Source organism: Podarcis pityusensis (assembly GCF_964106645.2).
Source record: "Podarcis pityusensis genome assembly, chromosome: 13".
Taxonomy (NCBI): domain Eukaryota; kingdom Metazoa; phylum Chordata; class Lepidosauria; order Squamata; family Lacertidae; genus Podarcis; species Podarcis pityusensis.
Window position 1 is genome coordinate 11,046,516 of NC_138038.1, and position 22,583 is coordinate 11,069,098.

At 42.8% G+C, this 22,583-nt stretch overlaps 1 protein-coding gene across 1 annotated transcript in view; it reads left to right on the plus strand.

The window, feature by feature from the left end:
• Positions 1 to 6,647: 6,647 nt before the first annotated feature.
• TANC2 (tetratricopeptide repeat, ankyrin repeat and coiled-coil containing 2) overlaps positions 6,648 to 22,583 on the plus strand; it is a 192,730-nt gene continuing 176,794 nt past the window's right edge. The window contains exon 1 of the mRNA XM_080976441.1: positions 6,648 to 6,787. The gene's annotated coding sequence lies outside the window, so the exon portion shown is untranslated. The remainder of the gene's footprint in view (positions 6,788 to 22,583) is intronic.

The window sequence follows — 22,583 nt, forward strand, 5'->3', positions numbered from 1 at the left end:
GCAAGTCCCTTTACTTAGCAGAGGACATTCCCCTTTTAAACACACAGCAGTTAGCTTGCTGCAAGCTTGTTTAAGCTTCTCAGTTTAGGATTCCTGGTAATCCCCTTTTCTCGCCCTTAAAAAGAATAGACACGACACAATCTTGTGTAAAGTATTATGAAAGAAGTTTACTCACACATTCAGTTCACAGATGGATCCCTGAAGGCAGACTTACGTTACAAAGTATATACAGTGGTACCTCGGGTTAAGTACTTAATTCGTTCCGGAGGTCCGTACTTAACCTGAAACTGTTCTTAACCTGAAGCACCACTTTAGCTAATGGAGCCTCCTGCTGCTGCTGCGCCACCAGAGCACAATTTCTGTTCTCATCCTGAAGTAAAGTTCTTAACCTGAAGCAATATTTCTGGGTTAGCGGAGTCTGTAACCTGAAGCGTATGTAAGCTGAAGTGTATGTAACCCGAGGTACCACTGTACATGTGGAACTACCCCATATGGGAGTTAGTCCCAGTGACTGCAGACAGGCAGTCACTTGCTGCTCACTCGTTGAAAGCAAGATGGAGAAGAGGAGAGTGTGGTGCCTGCCTTGCCCCTTTTGATACCTGGGCAGGTAAGGTCACGCCCACCTCTAGTCACATGCAGAGGAAGTTTGCCCCAGCTCAGAAGGAAACAGGAAGTTTTCTACTGACTGGAGCAAACATCCCCTTTCATGTCCACTCAAGGAATGTTGTATTTGATTGCTATCTATGTGTCACATCCCACATAAACCAGGGAACTGCACATTTATTAAGGATGATAACTTGTGAATTTGGTAATGCTTGAACTGAATGTTCAGCTACACTCCTTTCAAGGCTTGCGTCGCCATTACAACAGCCATATTACCAACGGTGTTCCTATAGGCATAATTCATACATAACAATGTTCAGGAGGTCTTATTCAAGTGATGCTTTTGAGAATTATTTCTGCACATATCCACCCAATATTTCCCAGGTATTATGGGGATTCTTAGTCAAAGATGATTTATTACATGTGTGTTCTGTTGCTTTCCTGTGGTAAGCTGTGCTTCAAAGTAGTAGTTTGTAGCTGTGGATTTGATATCCCGCTTTATCACTACCCGAAGGAGTCTCAAAGCGGCTAACATTCTCCTTTCCCTTCCTCCCCCACAACAAACACTCTGTGAGGTGAGTGAGACTGAGAGACTTCAGAGAAGTGTGACTAGCCCAAGGTCACCCAGCAGCTGCATGTGGAGGAGCGGAGACGCGAACCCAGTTCACCAGATTACGAGACTACCGCTCTTAACCACTACACCACACTGGCTCTCATGACATGGTGCATGACAGGGGGTAGCAGCCCCACCTCCCATTTCTCTCCTTCTCTCTGATTGATCCATCCTGCCTCTCTGTTAAGAGGAGTACAGATAAGGAAAGGAGTTTGACTGGGCTGAGATCTCAGCCTATCAATAGTTTATTTTCACTTAATTTATTAATTGGCTTATTTATGTTATCTCAGGTATACTCTTTATTTCTTTTTCTTTTTTTTAAGTTATCACTTCCCTGCTATGCTAGTCCACTGATTATACTGAACAATGGTTTCATCTTTGCTCCCCAATTAAATAGAAGAGAGCAACGCAATCTTTCTGGAGCATCCAGACACAGTAACTTTCAAAGTCCCAGCCTGAGTAAAAACTCACCTGTTATGTCTTCTGAAGGGAAATTTTGACATGTAAATCCAAATTGCCTAACATATTTGCTCTTGTGGCAGTTTTTTTGATGTCTCAGAGGAAATAGAGTAGGGAATCTATTTACCTACCACAGACACATTAGAATTTTATGAAATTGTGCCAGGGTCCAATTAAATTATTTGTTCTTACAGATGTACTACAGGGCGACACAAACTAATTGTTTGGGATGCTTCTTAACTAATATTACTACTTTTCTTGGTGGAGGCTCAATATCCTGTCTCGTGGATCAGTTGCTTCCTCATCACACTTTAATCGCACTGTGACACGTGCAACCAGGCAGCATAAAAGTCTTGAGTTTCTTTCAATGCAATCTAACTTTACCTTAAGTTTACTATGTTTTTAAAAAGCCATTTCCCCCTCCCCATCACAAGACAGTAGGATCCATTCAGAATGGCTATTCTGGGAGAGGCTGATGCATGATCAACCCTGGAATCCCAGATGCTGTTGACAGATCTGTGTTATTTCATGAGCTTATCACATGTTGGATCTCTGAGAGCGGTATAGTTCCATGTTTGGAGCTCAACATGACTTGTACGTATGCTAAAACAGCATTGTGGTGCAAAGATTAATTCCAGCATTTGAATGCAAGTGTGGAACAAGCAGGTGACATAATTATTATTATTATTTTTGCAATAATCAGTGTTAAACATACACCATCCAAAATAACACCATTCAGATTTCAAGGGCAAATTTCCTTTTATTTATTTATTTATTTATTTATTTATTTATTTACGGCTATTAGCCCATAAAGTATGTACAAACATAAAAGCACAGAGGCATAAAGACCGATATATTCGGCACCAGAAGGTGAACACCATGATGCAGGGGTGGGTCATTGAGCAGAGCCAGATAACAGCTTGGGGCCCGGAGAGCTCCAAGGGACGGATCCCAGAAAAAGGAAAACTGAAGACGAGATCCGACATGCACTCTCTTCAAAACTGTCCGATTAGTTTTTGATGTTGTTGTTTTTGGTGGTTTTTGTGTGTGAGATAACCGCATTCAGGAATCTCGCCACCTGCAGAGTTACAGAAGGATCTGTATCCTGCAAAAGTAGTGCGGCATGTGACTCAGCAGGCCTGCCAACCAAGCGTAGTAAAGCAGGACCCAGGAATTTAGTCCTGGCTATGCTATGTAGGGGACAGTTGAACATTATATGTGGGAGAGAATCAACAGTTTTCCCGTCACACACGCATAGCGGAGACACCAAACCCTTGGAAAATCTGTGGCTCAGCAGGTTCGATGGAAGGACATTGAACCTTGCACGAATAAATGCAAGTCGGTGTGGTACAGATGAAAGAGATGACATGTATGATGGAAGGCCAAGTGGTGGGGTTATTCCGTGATACCTGGGGGAGCAGACACCCCCACCCCCGGCGAGGTTGTGTTGATTTTCAATGTCTGCTAATCTTTGCTCAATAAGTCTTTTGGCTGAGCGTAAGTTCATCTTTAAGGAGTCCGCTGGGGAAATTCCGATGCTCAGAAGTTTGGCATGGATTTTTCCTACCCACGGATTGACAAAGTCGTCCCGCCAGAGGCACTGAAAAAGGTAATGGTCGGGAAGCCTATGCCAGCTGGACAGCCAATAACCAAAGACTCGCTTCCAGATGACAGTCTCCAATGATGCAATCCTTAACTCCAGACGTATGGCTGCGTTGCTCACACACATGGGGAGTTTCAGGAGGCGACGGAGAAACTGATTCTGCAATGTCCCCAACGATGTTAAATTGGACCCTGGGGCCCAGAGCGGGGCAGCATAACAGAGGGTGGAAACCACTTTTGCATGGTACACCTTCAATGCAGAAGGGATGTGGGAGGCTCCGTCGGCCGCAAAAAATTGGAGTAGAGTATAAAGTATTGTTTTCCCTTTGTTTAGTAAATACTGTATCTGTGGCTTCCAGCTTAGGTTGTAGTGAAAAAAGACTCCCAGGTATTTAAATTTGAAAACCTGTTCTAATTGGACTCCATCTAACTTCCAGCTGTAAGTTTTCCGAGACCTGGTAAAGACCAGGACTTTAGATTTCCCATGATTAATTGTCAGATGGTTGAGTTTGCAACAAATTTCCTTCTGTCATTGTTGTCATCCAGATGGCGACCTATAAAAACTTAAATTCAGCACGGCAAAAGAATTCAATAAGATCTGTCAATAGTAAAAAAAAAAAAAAAATAGTGTTTAATTCTTGGTGGTATATGGGACAATATTTCAAGGCAGGCTGTGTACAGCATGAGACACTACAGAATGTGTTGCTTCCTGCATGCAGTTTACACAGGGAGTGTCCCGCTTTGCTTAACCAAACAATGTAATTATATAGACTGCACTGTCCTATTCCCCCCCTTTCAGGCCTTGGCTTCTGTTGCAGGCAAGAAATAAAGATGTGTATCTACGATCTGCTGCAGTCTTTGAAAGGCACATGAGCACTGCTGGTGAAGAAAAATTATGTGCTCTTTTGACATTGTTTTCATTTTAGTGGAATATACTAGACTAGGTTCGTGCTATATATCAGTATCAAACTTAGTTCTCCAAGGAAGCTTGGGCAAAGCCTGTGGGCAGAGGGGCAGCTGCCCCCCTAAATCAAGTAAATAAATAAAAATACTTAACTAAAAGTAGAAATAATCAGAATATTCAAAATTGAAATGATTGCTGAGGTCACTTGGGTGATGTTTTGGGCATTCTAGTGCAACTGAGGGGGACGCGGGCGGCGCTGCGGGTTAAACCACATAGCGGTTCGGCGGTTCGAATCCCCGCGATGGGGTGAGCTCCCGTTGCTCGGTCCCTGCTCCTGCCAACCTAGCAGTTTGAAAGCATGTCAGAGTGCAAGTAGATAAATAGGTACCGCTCTGGCGGGAAGGTAAACGGTGTTTCTGTGTGCTGCTTTGGTTCGCCAGAAGCGGCTTAGTCATGCTGGCCACATGTCCTGGAAGCTGTACGCCGGCTCCCTCGGCCAATAAAGCGAGATGAGCGCCGCAACCCCAGAGTCGGTCATGACTGGACCTAATGGTCAGGGGTCCCTTTACCTTTACCTAGCGCAACTGAGCAACAGGCTTCTGCAAACAGACCAATCACGTCAGTAACTTCCTAGTATTCAAATGACTGATGATTTTGACAGGTTTTTCTCAGCGTTTGGGGTTGAAAGGAAGTAATTTAAAGCAACTGTTGAGACACTTCATTCTGAATCTGCTGGACAGACCCAGACAGAGGATGATTGCATATAAGTGTCCTGCTCCCCATAACATAAATCCTAGCTACGCCCATGCAAGGATGGATCCTTATGTAAAAACAAAAACCCACCACAGCACCATCAGTGTGCAAAAGTATCAACCTTCTGTTCAAGTCTTACTTACTAAATGTCATTGGTGTTACCATAGTTATTGAATTAGGTAGAAACAAATGGAATGACCCAAAGCCAATAAGGTGCCAGTTTTAATGGTCTAGTTAATAGTACCTATTGTCGTTCCAGCTTGGGAGTTGAAGCACTGAACTGAGAGGGTTATGCACAGATGTGCCCTTAGAAGTGCATGCATGCAACAAAACTGTATTTCCTTGTTCAGAATCTGCTTAAAACAATGGCTTGTGGTAAGTTGTGCTATCTCTAATTGCCTATTTTGAATTTATCCTTAGGTGAGGTAAGTGTTGCAGGGCTGTTGTTGTTGTGGCTGCTGTTGTTGTTATTTAAAGTGCTCCTTGCCACTGTCCCCAAGTCCTATTGTGTTCAATGGGGCTTACTTCACAGTAGATCGGCACAGAAGTTAATAACTGTAGTTTTAATTATTTTTGCAAGTCAATCAATCATTTTTATTGTATACAGTGGTACCTCGGGTTAAGTACTTAATTCGTTCTGGAGGTCCGTTCTTAACCTGAAACTGTTCTTAACCTGAAGCACCACTTTAGCTAATGGGGCCTCCTGCTGCCGCCATGCCGCCTTAGAACGATTTGTGTTCTTATCCTGAAGCAAAGTTCTTAACCCGAGGTACTATTTCTGGGTTAGAGGAATCTGTAACCAGAAGCGTATGTAACCTGAGGTACCACTGTATAGCCAAAGGCCTTTACAATGGACGGCAGAAAACTTTCATCTAAAATCACACAGGTAACCTGTAGCATCCACCTACCCACCCAGAGGTGTACCTGGGGGGGTGGGGTACCTGGAATAGCCACATTAGAGATTAGGACATTTCATGTCTCCCAAGTACTTGAAATGTCCCGAATGACGACAAGATGGGGAGTGAGGGCACAGCGTAAGGAGTAAGGGTTTGATCTTGCCCCATGACAGCAGAGGAGCATCAACACACACACACACGTCACCGAGGGGCTATTTTTCCGCCCCTGGGGGGGGGGGGGAGAGAGAGACTTGGTTTCCCCAACCCCCAGGTACGCCTTTTTACCCACCCACTCCCCTATTCATGGCAATGCTTCCTTCCCTCTTCCTTTAGGGAGCATCCCCGGGTCGTGAAGACCCACCCCGCTCTATTTCAAGAGATGGAGACCCTTACTCCTGAAGGGTCAGGGGCGTGCCTTGAAACGTGCAAGGGAGGCGGCGGCGGCGGGGGGGGGGGCGGCTCGCAGACCGGGAAGGGAGGAAGCCGAGCGGCCACACCCCCCCACCCTCCGTCCCGCGCGCACCCGCGCCGGCCAGCCAAGGGAGGCGCTTCCTAACCCCACCCACCACCTGTGCGCTGGCAATCAGCTGCGGCTCCTGCTGTTGCTGTTGCTGCCGCCGCCGCCCCTCCTTCCTCCTTTCCCCCAAGGGGAAAACGGAGAGTGCGCGCGCACCAGCCGCCCCTCGCCGCCCGGCCCTGGCAGGCGCGTGGCGCGTGCGCGGCAGGCGCATGCGCGCGCGGGGGGGTAGCCCTGAATAAGAAGAATAAGGAGGCTCAGGAGAAGCGCGAGGCGGTACTGCCGCCGCCGACTCCCCCCTCCCCTTTTCTATATCCCAAACGCCGCCGCGCGCGCGCGCGCGTGTGTGTGGAAGAGGGTGGCGCGCGTGCGCGCACTCTCTTCTCCTCCTCCTCCTCCTCCTCACTATCTCGTCATTTGCTTCTCCCTTGATTGGTGAGGTGTGTGTGGTGAGGGGGGGGGGCGGGAAGGAACCAAAACAAAAGCGGCCGGGCTGACTGACTGACTGACTGAGGAGGCGGGCGTTGTGAGGGGGGGGGTGTCCAGCCGCCATCCCCTCCACGGTCCCCCCGTCAGCAGCAGCATCGCCTCCCCGCCCCCTCCTCGCCTTGGCTTGTGTCTGTGTGGAGGGAGGAGGCAGCCGCTCCTCCTCCTCCTCCTCCTCCTCGTCGCTTTCGGGATGTGGTGAGGGAGGCAGGGAAGGCTCCCCACTCCCTCCGCCTCGCAGCCCCTCCCTCACCTCCCCCCTCACCCCAGAAAAGAAACCCTCCGGGGCAAGAGGAAGGGAAGGAGGTGGAGCTGCCGCGCCCCGGAGGCAGCCGGACGCCCCCCGCCCCACTCACCCCCCCACCCCGACGCCCCTCAGGAGGTGAGTGTGGGATTGGCGAGAGGGGAAAAGTGGGGGGGGGGAGCAGGGTGGGCGCTGGATTGGGTGCAACCCAGGCGGGGGAAAGTGGGATTCTGTCACCGTCTCCCCCTCCCCCCTTCCTCCTCCCAGCTGGCCCTATCGCTCCACAGCCTCGATGTGGAAGGAGGGGATAGGTCGCCCGCGCCGTCTGAAGGAGTGGTTGCGTGACAGCGAGCTCCGTGCACACGCGGGACGTGCGGGCGCGGATGCTGGCTGGGCATCGCTTTTATGTAGATGCCTTCCGTCCTTCCCCTCCCGGGCGGGCGGGCGGGCGGGCGCACCTTCGCGCGCCGGCCCGACACGCATCCGCGCCCGGCTGCCATTAGCGATGCTCCTGCTACACGCGTAAAGTTATAGGTGGTATGTTAATCATAATTAATAATAACCATACCTTGCTCGTTTGCGGGAGGTCACTTGGCCGGCCGGGTTTAGTCGTGGCAGGGTCGCTTGAGGTGAAAAGCACACGCTCTGAACGTACAGTCTTAATTCTTAGATCGGGGGGCGAAAATGGGGTGGCGTTTTGACTGGGAGGAGGAGGAGGATGTTGCTGTTTGGGAGCATGTTTTGCGAAGAGGAGGATATCCTGGGCTGCTGATATCCTTTCTCTCCTTCGCCTCCCCGCCATCCCAGTTTGCCATGGTCTGAGGTCATCTGGTCTTGCACGGTGTATGTGTTTGTGTGTTTTGTGTTTAGTTAGAAGTATGTTATTACAGGCGATGGGGGGGGGGGCATGAATCATCTCAGTGACTCAAAAGGGGAAGGGGTTGTGGTATCTTATGGGGCAGTGGAATTTGCTGACAAGTATTAATCTAGTGGGGCAGGAGTTTGTGGTACCTTGCTTTTTGTTTTGGGTGACAGATGCGAATGTGGGAGCTGTGGGGGGCGAACATCTTCGTTCAGTCTGCATATGTAAGAGTTGGGTCACATCAGCCTGGGTGTGTGTGTGTTCAGAGTGGGGGTGATGCCTGCACTGCATCATTACTACGGGTTGTGTGTAGATTGGGGGCAGGGAGCAGAAAAATCCCATGATGTACCAGTGTAGGCATGAAGCCCTTTGAACAATGATGTCAGCCATGTATACAGAACAGAGGGTATATTGACATGAAGAGCATGAGAAATCTTTCCGCCATGGGCTGGAAGGTAGAGACATTGAGACCATATGGGTACTGTAGGGTGAATGGGCATTATAGCATGGTGATATTGAATTGGCAGTCTGTTGTCGAACTGGAGGGGTGGGTCTCTTTAGGACTTGTTGATATCAGGGTGACAAAAGGTGCTTGTTATACAACATTCATACTCATAAGCCTGGATGCGGTATGGCGATTACAGTGGTCCCAGTTGGTGTGTGGAGGGCGGGAAAGTCTGTTTTCAGTATTACTGATGAGGTAGCAATTATACTGGGGAAACTAGTAATTACTTTAAGAAATCTGAATTCAAAACTTGGTGGCCAGTATTTGTATTGGAGTCAAATTATTCACACATAATAACTGAAAGTAGAGACCAGTCTAATATTATTACCTGTTTCAGTCGGAGCAGCACTAAAACTGTATTAACAGACATAATATGATATATTGGCTTGTTATGGTTGAAGTGAAAAGAGTTGCTGTTTAACATTTATGTACTAAAATTGCTACTATGGATGTATTTACTATTTAATTTTACAAGAATCATGGTCAACTACTCTTCCTCAAACAGTGTGACCTATATACAAAAATGAGGACAAATCCCTTTTTTTTCTGAAGTAAATTCCACTGAAATGATGCCTAGCTTTGATAGCTTCAGCAATTTCCTCCTCAGTTTTGTTTCTGTTTGTCTTATTATCAACTTTACATTTTTCTTTTTTCACTTGGAAAATACTTACTCCCCCCCCCCCCCATACTAAGGAGTTAGACAGTTGGGAATAAGCCCCATTGAATTCAGTGGGACTTGCTTCTGAGTAAAGATGCATACCCTTTTGGGCTTGTTTGCCTTTCCTAATGGTCTGCGGCACTGAGCCTCCATGATAGTGGTTGCTTAATTCTCCAAACTTCAAGAAGGGTCCCCCCCCCCTTGTACTATGTGCCATCTAAAGCTTTAAACAAATAACACAATCTTCTAATTTTGATAGATGCCACTATTTGAAATTATTGTGTTGCATATGTTGTAAGCAAGACTGTTTGGGAGCTCTACTGTCCCTTGGGGGAAATGCTGAGAATTTATCCATTTTCTATGAATATGATGCTGGTGCCTAGGAGTTTGAAACATTACTTCCAATTCTGCTTTGGTGGGCTCCACTAGAAAATCTTGTGATGGAGAACTTGTCATTTATTGGGCTGCCATTTGTGGCAGGAGTTAGGGAAATAAAGTATAATTCCTTACTTTCATATCATTTTAAAAAAATTAAACTTGCATGTCCTTAAAACTGTTGGAGTATAAAGGCCTATTAGAAGGAAATGTATTGGATGCCATTCTTATTTACTTTCCCCATAATTTAATTTTACCTTATGTTTAGCTTGATTTCACTGTCTTGAGAAAGGTGAAGACAAGTTTAGGTTCTAGTCATACAACTGGCCAATTCTGTGCTAGCCAGCCACTGAATTACTTTCATGTCTGTTCCTGTTGGGATACCAATTTTATGTTGGTGGATCCTTGGGTAATGATATAATTTCAGGACTGCGAGCCTTATTTAGCAGTGTTGTTGTTACAAAAACCAGAAGAATCTTTAACTCAGTTTTCCCATAGCACTGTACTATAGGAAATGTCTGAGGTGGTTTGTGAAAAATTGTTTACTATGCCTTACAGAACATGTACAGAAACATCTCACTGGTTTTCTTTGGTTTGCTGTTTGTCAAATAGTGATTTTTGAAACTTCAGATTTTTGGTACACTTGTTTGGGTGCAAAGGCAACCATTAGAACAGTTTGGTCTTGAGAGGGTTTTTTTTAATAGTCTGTTTCTATATAAGCTTTCATTTTGTAAATGGCGCAGTTCCACCCAATTGCATCTTTGTAGAATGTATTGCTAAGGTTTTGAAATTTTAGAAATTAAGCTTTTACATATGAGTAGCTTTTATATCTTACTGCAATATTGGACTACAGAATGTGCATATGCTCCTATTCTGAATGTGAATATTTAGTTCAATGGTACTATTCATGTTGTGTGTCTTGACATATTTAAGGCTTTAGTTCTTCACAGGGAAGGCTTTGTATGAGGACTAATGGGTGGGGAAATTAATCTGTTAGAGTAGTATGCCTTTCAGATTAGCACAAAAAAGAAGGAAAGCAGATGAATCACGCTTGTTGACATTTCATTTCACTTGTTCTCAGTATTTGCCATTTATTCATGCTAAAAATGCATTTTGGAATATCAAAATACGATTTTGCATAGACAACTAGAATTAAAGCAAAAACATCAATATTAAGGTCCAATATTATGTTTTCAGTTATTGTGAAACATGAAAATAATATTTCATAGAAAATGACAACAGGATAAATATACCTTTAAAAAGATCTGACACAGACACCAAAGTTCATACCTATACACATCTGTTTGAAAGTAAGTCCCATGAAATTCACTGAGGCTTTCTCACAGTCAGTGGATATAGGGGTTGCAACCTTCATTTTCTTTGTTGTGCTTTAAAGCATTAGGTTTTGACTTCACTCATTTTTCTTCATATGTGAAGTAGGACAATTACTTCTCTTGGATGTCTGTCCCATCCTGTCTTAGAATAATAGGGTGAGTTACTGTTTATTTGGTTAAGGATGAAGGATTCTGATTTGTACTACATTTGGACAAATTTGCAGTATCCAAGGTCTGCCTTCATTCTGTTTGAGTCTTGTGGAGGCATAATGCTCCCAGTTTGCCTAGCACTTGTGAGCAGCCCATGGGACTGCAACCTCCCTCCAGTCCCTGGAGTGTGAATTCCTGTCACAACTTAATTATAATTAAGCATCACATTGGCAGAGATGTACACCATGGTCAGGGCTATTCAGCGTTCCCACTTAATGAAGATTTCAAACCCTGGTTTGAACCCAGCTCCAAATTATGGTTAAGGAAAAGCCCTAATTAGGCAGGTGATGGAAATTTGCACTCCAGAAAGGAGGGATTGGGAAGGGAGTGCAAGATCCATTCCTGAGCTAACTGGGAGTGTTACACCTGCATTTATTAAACATATTCATCACAATGTATTGCCCTCACCTTCCATTAAAAAGTCTCAAGGAAGTTTTAAAAAGTTATGAGAGCAGTAAAGGAGGGAAGCAGTAAACAAAAATTCAGATAAAGACTTGAATGCAATTAACAATTCAGCAGATTAAAGTTTAACCATTTTATGCCAATTGCTCACTGAGATCTTGAGTAGACCCCTTTGCATGTTGTGGCCTCCCCAAAATACATTTAGTTGGGATTAGAACTAGGGTGGGGAACCTGATTGTGGCCTTCCAGATGTTGCTGGACAACAGTCACCCATGAACATTGAACATCTGCTGGCTGGAGCTGATGAGAGCAATACAGTGGTACCTCGGTTTTCGAACATCTCTGCTGACGTACATTTTGGTTCCTGAACGCTGTAAACCCTGAAGTAAATGCTTCAGTTTTCGAACATGCCTTGAAGTCGAACTTGCCACACGGCTTCCGCTGAGTGCAAGATCCTGAGGCCTAGCTGCCGGCTTTTGAGTTTTCAGTTTTCGAACGTTTCAGAACCTGAACGGTCTTCCGGAACAGATTGCGTTCGAAAACCAAGGCTACAGATTTCCCACCCCTGGACTGGAGAGTGCTTTTGCAGTGGCTGCCCATGGTTCTAGAACTCCCTCCCATGTGAGGTCTGCTTTACCACCATGTTGATCACCTTTACTTTTTAGGAAAGCTTCTGATCCTTAAATCAGAGGTGGATTTAGGCGCAGAGCCTTGGGAGCACCACAGGGGGTATCACAACTATGATGTAGAATGAAAGGTAGGAGGCACGGGGCATCAGATTTTGGCATTGCACAAGGCGCCGCTGAAATTCGAGGCCTCAAGGTCTGCTACTGCTTGAGTATATGGCGTTCAGGACAGATAAAAGAAAGTATTTCTTAACACAGTGCATAGTTAAACTATGGAATCTGTTCCCCCAGGAGGCAGTGATGACCACCAACTTGGATGATTTTAAAAGAGGATTCAACAGATTAATGGAGGGGAGAGCTATTTATGGCTACTAGCCACAATGGCTAAGTGCTGTCACCATGGTTAGAGGCAGCAGTGTTTTTTAAATGCCAGTTGCCGAGGGCCACAGGTGTAGAGAGTACTCATGTGCTTGAATCCTGTTTCCTGGCTTCCTGCATGCATCTAGTTGGCTGCTGTGAGAATAGGATGCAAGACTAGATAGGCCATTAGCAGCAGCAGGCTCCTCTTACGTTCTTATGTTCTAATTCTACCATATATTGTTTTAGTAGAAACGGTTTTAGTGGATGCTTTCTATTTTTCCTTTCATATTCTCAGCATTGTTTTTTTACACTTGTATTATAATGCTTTCAGGGACGCAGGTGGCGCTGTGGGTTAAACCACAGAGCCTAGGACTTGCCGATCAGAAGGTCAGTGGTTCAAATCCCCGTGACGGGGTGAGCTCCCATTGCTCGGTCCCTGCTCCTGCCAACCTAGCAGTTCGAAAGCACGTCAAAGTGCAAGTACAGTGGTACCTCGAGTTACATACGCTTCAGGTTACAGACTCCGCTAACCTCTAAATAGTACCTCGGGTTAAGAACTTTGCTTCAGGATAAGAACAGAAATCGTTCTCTGGTGGCGTGGCGGCAGCAGGAGGCCCCATTAGCTAAAGTGGTGCTTCAGGTTAAGAACAGTTTCAGGTTAAGAATGGACCTCCGGAATGAATTAAGTACTTAACCTGAAGTACCACTGTAGATAAATAGGTACCGCTCTGGCGGGAAGGTAAACGGCGTTTCCGTGCACTGCTCTGGTTCGCCAGAAGCGGCTTAATCATGCTGTCCACATGACCTGGAAGCTGTACGCTGGCTTCCTCGGCCAATAAAGCGAGATGAGCGCTGCAACCCCAGAGTCGTCCGCGACTGGACCTAATGGTCAGGGGTCCCTTTACCTTTATAATGCTTTAAGTTTCTCTGTGTTAACCACCTTAGACTTTGCTTGAGGAAAGGAAGGGCAGAATGTTATTTTTCATTCTTGTTTATTGAGAATATTTCAATTAAAAATAAAATAGAAAGTGAAAGTGAATGATTAAAATGTTATAAATAAAAAGCTGATGGAGCAAAAAGGGTTTTATACTGAGTTGGAAGGCTGGCAAAGAAAGAACAATACAGGCATCGCTAGGAAAGCTTAGGTGGGGCAATCAAAACAACACGTTTCTGTGTTTTAACCAAAGGCAACTCAAATGTTGGTGGAATGCAAAGGAGTGTGTCTTCAGAAGATTATAATCAGCTGGCAGACCTAAAGGTATCGTATTCCCAACTTGTTCAGGGCATTTTGAATTGGAACCAAAAGCAGACCAACAGCCACGGAAATTGTTGTAATAAGTGGCTCTGGTCAACAGATTGGCCACGACATTCTGGACCTCTGAAACTTCCAAATACTTTTAAAAACGTAAGAGGAACTTGCGTCAGGCTGGCAGACCATCTGTTCCAGCATATTGTTCTCACAGTGGCCAACCAGATGCCCTTGGGAAACCTGCAAACAGAACCTGAGCACAAGAGCACTCTCCCCTCCTGCAGTTTCCAGCAACTGGTATTTTCAAAGGTAGCTCCACATTGAAGCACATTGCAATAATACACTTGCAGTGTAGCCAAGCCATGGGTTACTCTGGTAAAATCAGATTTTTTCTAGGAGCAGATACGGCTCATCTACCAGCAGAAAAGGGCAATTTCCAGTGAAAGATACACAGAGACGGAACCTAAGCAATTTCAATTAGCAGGGCATTGTGACATAGCCACAGCAAAGGCACTATCTCTTTTGTTCACTTGCCAAATCTCCTGAAATGGTATCCAGAACAAGGTCTTTGACATTAATCTTAATTCCTAGGCAGGCTTCTCAAAGAGAGAGGTCTCTAAGGTAACCTGGTCCTAAGCTGTTTAGGGCTTTAAAACCTATAACCAACACTGCTTGTGCAGCTGTTTTTAAAAATGTTTGAGCAAAACTTTCCATCCCATAACTGGATTTAAAGATGTATTGTAATATGTCTAGATAATCCATATAATCCTGGAAAATTTGGAGCTGAAACATCTCCCTATGCTTGAGCACGTTGCCCCAAAATAGAATATTAGGTACAGTCAAACCTTGGTTCTTGAACGACTGTTTTTGAAAGTTTCAGCTCCTGAACACCAGGAAGTAAATGCTCCGGTTTTCGAACGTTTTTCAGAACCCGAATGTCCGATGCGGCTTCCGCTTGAGTGCAAGAAGCTCTTACAACCAATCAGAAGCCGTGCCCTGGTTGTTGAGCATTTCAGAACCTGAACGGTCTTCCGGAACAGATTATGTTCGGCAACCAAGTTTTGACTGTACTTACTATAAAACCTATCTTAACCCTGATGCTAAGTCTCAACGCCACTTCTTTAAAGCTGGATGGAAAACTCCTTTTCGTTCCTCTTACCAGCTTGACCAGATTAACTATGATTGCTTTTATCAGGAAGGCAGAGCAGGAAGAACACACAGATGGTTGGCTTTTCTGCTCCAAGAATCCTGTACACATCCTTAGGTCTGCACAGGTACTTTGTCCTGCCTACTAGTACTATTGACCAATTGCTTTCTCCAGTTAACTGAAAAGAAATAACTTTGGTACTGAGTGAGGAGGGAAAGGCCTGACAAGTCAGCAGTGATGAATACTTCTCATAAAGGAACATGTTTTTGGAAGACTATGGTGATAATATGGAATAATAATAACAACTTTGCATATTTCCAGGAGCCTTTTTTTGTATTTAGATTTTCTTTCCTAAATTGAGATTGTTCACATTATCAATCAGTTGTGAATAACTGAGATGACTAACTTCTATGTCAGTGATTGCAGGAAAATGTGACTTTATATGGTATATTGGAAAGTTCTGCCTTTCTTTCACAAGGCATAGAACATGGGTTGGGAACTTCTGGCCTATGGGCCAAATCTGGCCAACTAGGCTAGGTTCCTAATTTGACTCATAAGTCACAACACTTTTCTTCCAGCCTTCTCCACCTGTCATTTGCCTAATGTGTCATTACATTAGATATTAACATTAGATATGGAACAGGTAAAGCTGTGGATGCAAAGGAACAATTGGGAGCCTTATAGGACTCTCCCTACTGTTCCTTTACATTTGCAATTTGCATTTGGTGCTGTTTAAATTTGATGCTAAATGCAAAGTCTGCTGCATTTGGCCTGGATTGCATCCATTTGGGAGTTTGAGCGGATCCAACCAAGCAACACAGCTTGCATTCTGACCAAATTTAAATAGCAGTGAATACAAGCCATGCTTCAAAGGAACAGTTGGTCAGGAAGGCTCCCAATTCAGTTGTGTTTCACACTGAATAAAAACTGCACTGCTTTGGGCTTGATCTAATTGGAAGGTCGATAGCCCTGTTAAACTGTTAAACATGTGGAGGGTTAATCAGAATTGTATCCAGCCTGCTGTCTGAAGCAAGTTCTTCACTGTGGCATAAAAACAACTTTGGTCGGTTTTGAGATCGCACAGTTCAGTATTTATTTATATTTATATTTATATGTATCATATTTATATTTATATTTATTTATATCCCACATAATCTGTTTTGCAAAGAGCAACAGTATCTCTTGTGCTGGACATCCATCTTAAACAGGAATTCTTAGTTTAGGATCTTGGTTTGCTTAAAGAAACAATGTAGTTTTGAGACTCATCCATTTTCAGATGAATTTAAGGTAAGGCTTTCAAGTTGTCACAGGTTTCTCTGAAAGCAAAAGCAATTTTTTCATCACGCATCCTTTAATAGATGTAATAATTTTATGTTGTTACATGTTTACTGTCCTTAATTAAGCTAATCCACATAGTGGTAGCATAAAATAAGAAACTATGATATCTAGATATATATCTATAGTTTTAATTTTATTAGCTTTTTTAAGAAACATGATATAAGCATAAGCATAACAATTGGATCCCCCCCTCCCCCAGAAGACAAATACAGTAAATTTTCCCATAAATCTACTTGCATAGTTGGTTGGTGCCAGTCATTTGAATACTTTATAAAGTGATGCCATATTTTAGCAAAATCGTCTGTATCAGTTGCATCATGGCGTGTACTCTTAGTTTCTCAGATAAAGCAATTGTCCGTATTTTCTGTGATACTGTGATCTCTTTATTTAAAATATCATTTCACCCTTTTGGTGAGAAGAGCCTCTAAGGAATTCAGCGGTGTGACCATGAATACTTATGGGTACTTTAGCTGGAGAAGATGACCCTGTTGTGGATGGATGCTTCCATACAACCTTGACGGAATAACAGGAGAAACTTGTTAGAAAATCTAAAAAAGGAATGAATATTCTAAAGGCATGGAGGGGGGATGGAGGGGTGTTACGTTTAGTTGTCCAGTTATATTTTGTTATACATCTATGAAAACAAATAAAATTGCTTTTAAAAAAGTAAACACAATTTTAAAACAAATGATGATACTAAATAAAGATTAAAAACTATAAAGCAATGAAACCAGATCAGTAGCAGCACATTAAGTATTCTTATAAGCATAGATAAACAGCATGGAATTGACAGCCTATCTGAAAAATAGTGAAGATGGCAATAATTGAGCTTTCCTGGGTAGAATTCTTGAAGACAGGATGCCTTTGAAAAGACTCTTCCACCTGCCTAGCCTCAGGACTCAGCTATATTGGCAAAGAAAAAGTGCTTTATATGCGTTGTTTATGTATTATAACACTGTGATACCAGATGGCAGTGTAGAGTTCCATTTTTGCCAACCCGATTTCTCATACAAAGTTTACAACTCATTTAACGAGTACCCAGAGAAAGGCCTCAGAAGAAGATCTTAATTGCTGGGTAGACGCTTGCTTTACACTGCACCTGAACTGAAAAGTATCTCTTGACTGAATTCGGATAAAGTATCTGAAGAAGTGTGCTTGCACACGAAAGCTCATACCAAGAACTAACTTAGTTGGTCTTAAAGGTGCTACTGGAAGGATTTTTTTTATTTTGACTATGGCAGACCAACACGGCTACCTATCTGTATTCGGATAAAGTGTAAATCTTAAAGACAGAGAAACAATTTTAACTTATACTTAAGAGTCCATGTATCTGTAATATTCTGCATGGTTCAGTTTGCAACACCAGCCATAGCATAGATTCTGTACCCTGGGCAAGAGTCAGTAAGTACATTATAATTATTGAATGAGGCTTGGTCATGGACTTGGGGTTAAGTTTCTTGAGTTTATAAATCTGTGGTCTATACAAATATATTAAAGTATTGACTAGTGTGTCTGTGAATATTTGTGTGTTGTATTGTGGCTTGACTGGTGGATCTGGCAAGCTACTTGCTCAGAAGAAATTGTTACTATTCTGCATTCTAACTGCAAGGATGTCATGTTGGTTAATATTTACATATTTATTTTATTTATTCCACAATATTTAGATATCATTTGATTTTAATAAAATCTCAAAGCAGTTTAATATTTGTCCACCGTCCTTTACTCTTTCTCACCTGATTTCTACATTGGAGATTGCATATAAATCATGTGGGGAATGACAAGTGATTTCTGATAAAGAAATCCGATGCAGGGAAGGAAATAAGAGTGAATAGATAAGAATACGTAACTGACAGTTGAATACATAATTTGACAGTTTTGGCTATCCTCCCTCAAGAATTTTTCTATCTACTTCAACAGTCACTGTTTAAGGGAGTACCCAAAACTATGTTAGTTATAAAAATATGGGTGTACCATTAATTTTCATAAGGGTGCCTTGTTAATTCTTTAATATTCTGCTGAGTCTGCTTTCTCCTTTCCCCATGAACATCCCTTTCTAACCTTGATGTAGTAGACTCCTGTGACCTACTTCCTTTCCACTCATTAACATTCTTGCTTATCACTGGCCCTTAAACCTGGACTTAAATTAATAGAAACAACAGAGCTCACACCTGAGTACCGTATTTTTCGCTCTATAAGACGCACCAGACCACAAGACGCACCTAGTTTTTGGAGGAGGAAAACAAGAAAAAAAATATTCTGAATCTCAGAAGCCAGAACAGCAAGAGGGATCGCTGCGCAGTGAAAGCAGCAATCCCTCTTGCTGTTCTGGCTTCTGGGATAGCTGCGCAGCCTGCATTCGCTCCATAAGACGCACACACATTTCCCCTTACTTTTTAGGAGGGAAAAAGTGAGTCTTATAGAGCAAAAAATACGGTAATTGTTTCTGGTTGACAGAAGATTGCTTTACTCTGTTTATATTTAGAAATTCATGTGTACCTCAGTGGAATGGAAGGCTTTTTCAGAAAATCAAGCAAAACCATCAAGCAAAAACTTAATGAAAAATTAAAATAAAAAACACATCCATTTAAACTAAGGTTCACAACTTTATTACTAAACTATCTGTGATGGAATAGATGGTTAATTAACCTACTTCCCTTTTCTTCCTATGTTCATTGCCTGCTGCTTAGGTGAGAACCAGAAAATACTGTCTGCATTGTTTAGGTCACCCTATCTTGGCACAAAACATCAATTCAGTGCTAAAACTGAACCTTGCGCCTCTCTGCCAGCATCCCTGAAAGGTGTGTCTAGGAGACCATTGACAGCAGCACCAGTCTGCAAGCCTGTGAGTTTGGGGTCAATGAGTCCCAAGGCTTATTCCCTTTCCATGGTGTCTTGGTGACATGTGAGGAATCATTCATTCTTTCAAGAAAAGGTGAATTTCATTGTCACTATAGAAATCAGTCAGTAAGTGCTTGATGCCAGGGATGGAGAATGAAAATCTCCAGTGATGTGTGTCCCCCCGCCCCCCCAAAAAAATTCTGAATTCTGAATACATAATTTGACAGTTTTGGCTATCCTCCCTCAAGAATTTTTCTATCTACTTCAACAGTCACTGTTTAAGGGAGTACCCAAAACTATGTTAGTTATAAAAATATGGGTGTACCATTAATTTTCATAAGGGTGCCTTGTTAATTCTTTAATATTCTGCTGAGTCTGCTTTCTCCTTTCCCCATGAACATCCCTTTCTAAACTTGATGTAGTAGACTCCTGTGACCTACTTCCTTTCCACTCATTAACATTCTTGCTTATCACTGGCCCTTAAACCTGGACTTAAATTAATAGAAACAACAGAGCTCACACCTGAGTACCGTATTTTTCGCTCTATAAGACGCACCAGACCACAAGACGCACCTAGTTTTTGGAGGAGGAAAACAAGAAAAAAAATATTCTGAATCTCAGAAGCCAGAACAGCAAGAGGGATCGCTGCGCAGTGAAAGCAGCAATCCCTCTTGCTGTTCTGGCTTCTGGGATAGCTGCGCAGCCTGCATTCGCTCCATAAGACGCACACACATTTCCCCTTACTTTTTAGGAGGGAAAAAGTGAGTCTTATAGAGCAAAAAATACGGTAATTGTTTCTGGTTGACAGAAGATTGCTTTACTCTGTTTATATTTAGAAATTCATGTGTACCTCAGTGGAATGGAAGGCTTTTTCAGAAAATCAAGCAAAACCATCAAGCAAAAACTTAATGAAAAATTAAAATAAAAAACACATCCATTTAAACTAAGGTTCACAACTTTATTACTAAACTATCTGTGATGGAATAGATGGTTAATTAACCTACTTCCCTTTTCTTCCTATGTTCATTGCCTGCTGCTTAGGTGAGAACCAGAAAATACTGTCTGCATTGTTTAGGTCACCCTATCTTGGCACAAAACATCAATTCAGTGCTAAAACTGAACCTTGCGCCTCTCTGCCAGCATCCCTGAAAGGTGTGTCTAGGAGACCATTGACAGCAGCACCAGTCTGCAAGCCTGTGAGTTTGGGGTCAATGAGTCCCAAGGCTTATTCCCTTTCCATGGTGTCTTGGTGACATGTGAGGAATCATTCATTCTTTCAAGAAAAGGTGAATTTCATTGTCACTATAGAAATCAGTCAGTAAGTGCTTGATGCCAGGGATGGAGAATGAAAATCTCCAGTGATGTGTGTCCCCCCGCCCCCCCAAAAAAATTCTGAATTCTGAATACATAATTTGACAGTTTTGGCTATCCTCCCTCAAGAATTTTTCTATCTACTTCAACAGTCACTGTTTAAGGGAGTACCCAAAACTATGTTAGTTATAAAAATATGGGTGTACCATTAATTTTCATAAGGGTGCCTTGTTAATTCTTTAATATTCTGCTGAGTCTGCTTTCTCCTTTCCCCATGAACATCCCTTTCTAACCTTGATGTAGTAGACTCCTGTGACCTACTTCCTTTCCACTCATTAACATTCTTGCTTATCACTGGCCCTTAAACCTGGACTTAAATTAATAGAAACAACAGAGCTCACACCTGAGTACCGTATTTTTCGCTCTATAAGACGCACCAGACCACAAGACGCACCTAGTTTTTGGAGGAGGAAAACAAGAAAAAAAATATTCTGAATCTCAGAAGCCAGAACAGCAAGAGGGATCGCTGCGCAGTGAAAGCAGCAATCCCTCTTGCTGTTCTGGCTTCTGGGATAGCTGCGCAGCCTGCATTCGCTCCATAAGACGCACACACATTTCCCCTTACTTTTTAGGAGGGAAAAAGTGAGTCTTATAGAGCAAAAAATACGGTAATTGTTTCTGGTTGACAGAAGATTGCTTTACTCTGTTTATATTTAGAAATTCATGTGTACCTCAGTGGAATGGAAGGCTTTTTCAGAAAATCAAGCAAAACCATCAAGCAAAAACTTAATGAAAAATTAAAATAAAAAACACATCCATTTAAACTAAGGTTCACAACTTTATTACTAAACTATCTGTGATGGAATAGATGGTTAATTAACCTACTTCCCTTTTCTTCCTATGTTCATTGCCTGCTGCTTAGGTGAGAACCAGAAAATACTGTCTGCATTGTTTAGGTCACCCTATCTTGGCACAAAACATCAATTCAGTGCTAAAACTGAACCTTGCGCCTCTCTGCCAGCATCCCTGAAAGGTGTGTCTAGGAGACCATTGACAGCAGCACCAGTCTGCAAGCCTGTGAGTTTGGGGTCAATGAGTCCCAAGGCTTATTCCCTTTCCATGGTGTCTTGGTGACATGTGAGGAATCATTCATTCTTTCAAGAAAAGGTGAATTTCATTGTCACTATAGAAACCAGTCAGTAAGTGCTTGATGCCAGGGATGGAGAATGAAAATCTCCAGTGATGTGTGTCCCCCCGCCCCCCCAAAAAAATTCTGAATTAGAAAATGTCCCAGAAAATTAGTTTAACTTAGAACAAGAATGGAAAGAAACCATAAAATAGGCAAAAGCATTAAAGCCATAAATAGTACTAAAAGTATTCGTCCGCCAGCAGTCAGTAACAAGGAAATGTAATTTAGCATGCTTATATTACTTTTATTTAGTAGTACTCCAGGGCAGATTTTTGAAAATCCAATTTCTAAATAAATTGTGCCCAAGTCCCCTAAACCTTTACTTATGCACCCTTGTACATATTGTAATTTCTCTTCTGATTTGAGATGCCATATCATTTATCCTCTTCTGTCTGTTTTGCCAGGGCACCCAAATGAAAGATTTGTAATCCCTTGTTTATTGGATAAAGTCTTGTATCACTGGACAGGTGGCTAATGTTTTCAAAATTGCTATATCCATAAGAGGTCAAATGATGGACTGTATTACAGGGACTGCATTCATTGTGTTCTGTATCTAAACTAGATTAGGTCTTATTACTGCAATTAAGGTATTGATTGATTACTTGTATTTAGTAAACAAAACTAAAAACTTTGAAATAGCCAGGCTTGCCTAGTTTTTATTTGTAATTGGCATTCATTTGTTGTTGCTAATGAATTTAGGAAACAGATCTTTTGTATGCAGAAAAATAAAGCAGTGAAGTTTTTTTAAAAAACAAAAAAACTTCCTCTTCACATCACTGACTGTAGCTCTTCCCCTGTCCAAAAAACAAAGGCTAAGGCCACATTCATTCTGATAGTCTAGTTGTACCTTAACCTCAACTGAAGCTCATAAAGTTTCTGTATGTTGTGTTAAGATACTGTACTTGACCAAAATTGGGTGAATGCTGCAATCCAGTTGACCCAGTTGCAGTCAACCTGCTTGTGATGAATGTTCTCCTGGTCTTTGGCATAGCCTGCCACTCTGATCTTGACTTCATGCTCCTTATTCACTCTCCCTTCCCATTTTTTTTCTTTTGTTGCTGCAGGTAGGGAGTAGCCCTCTTTCCAAAAGAATATTGTGCAA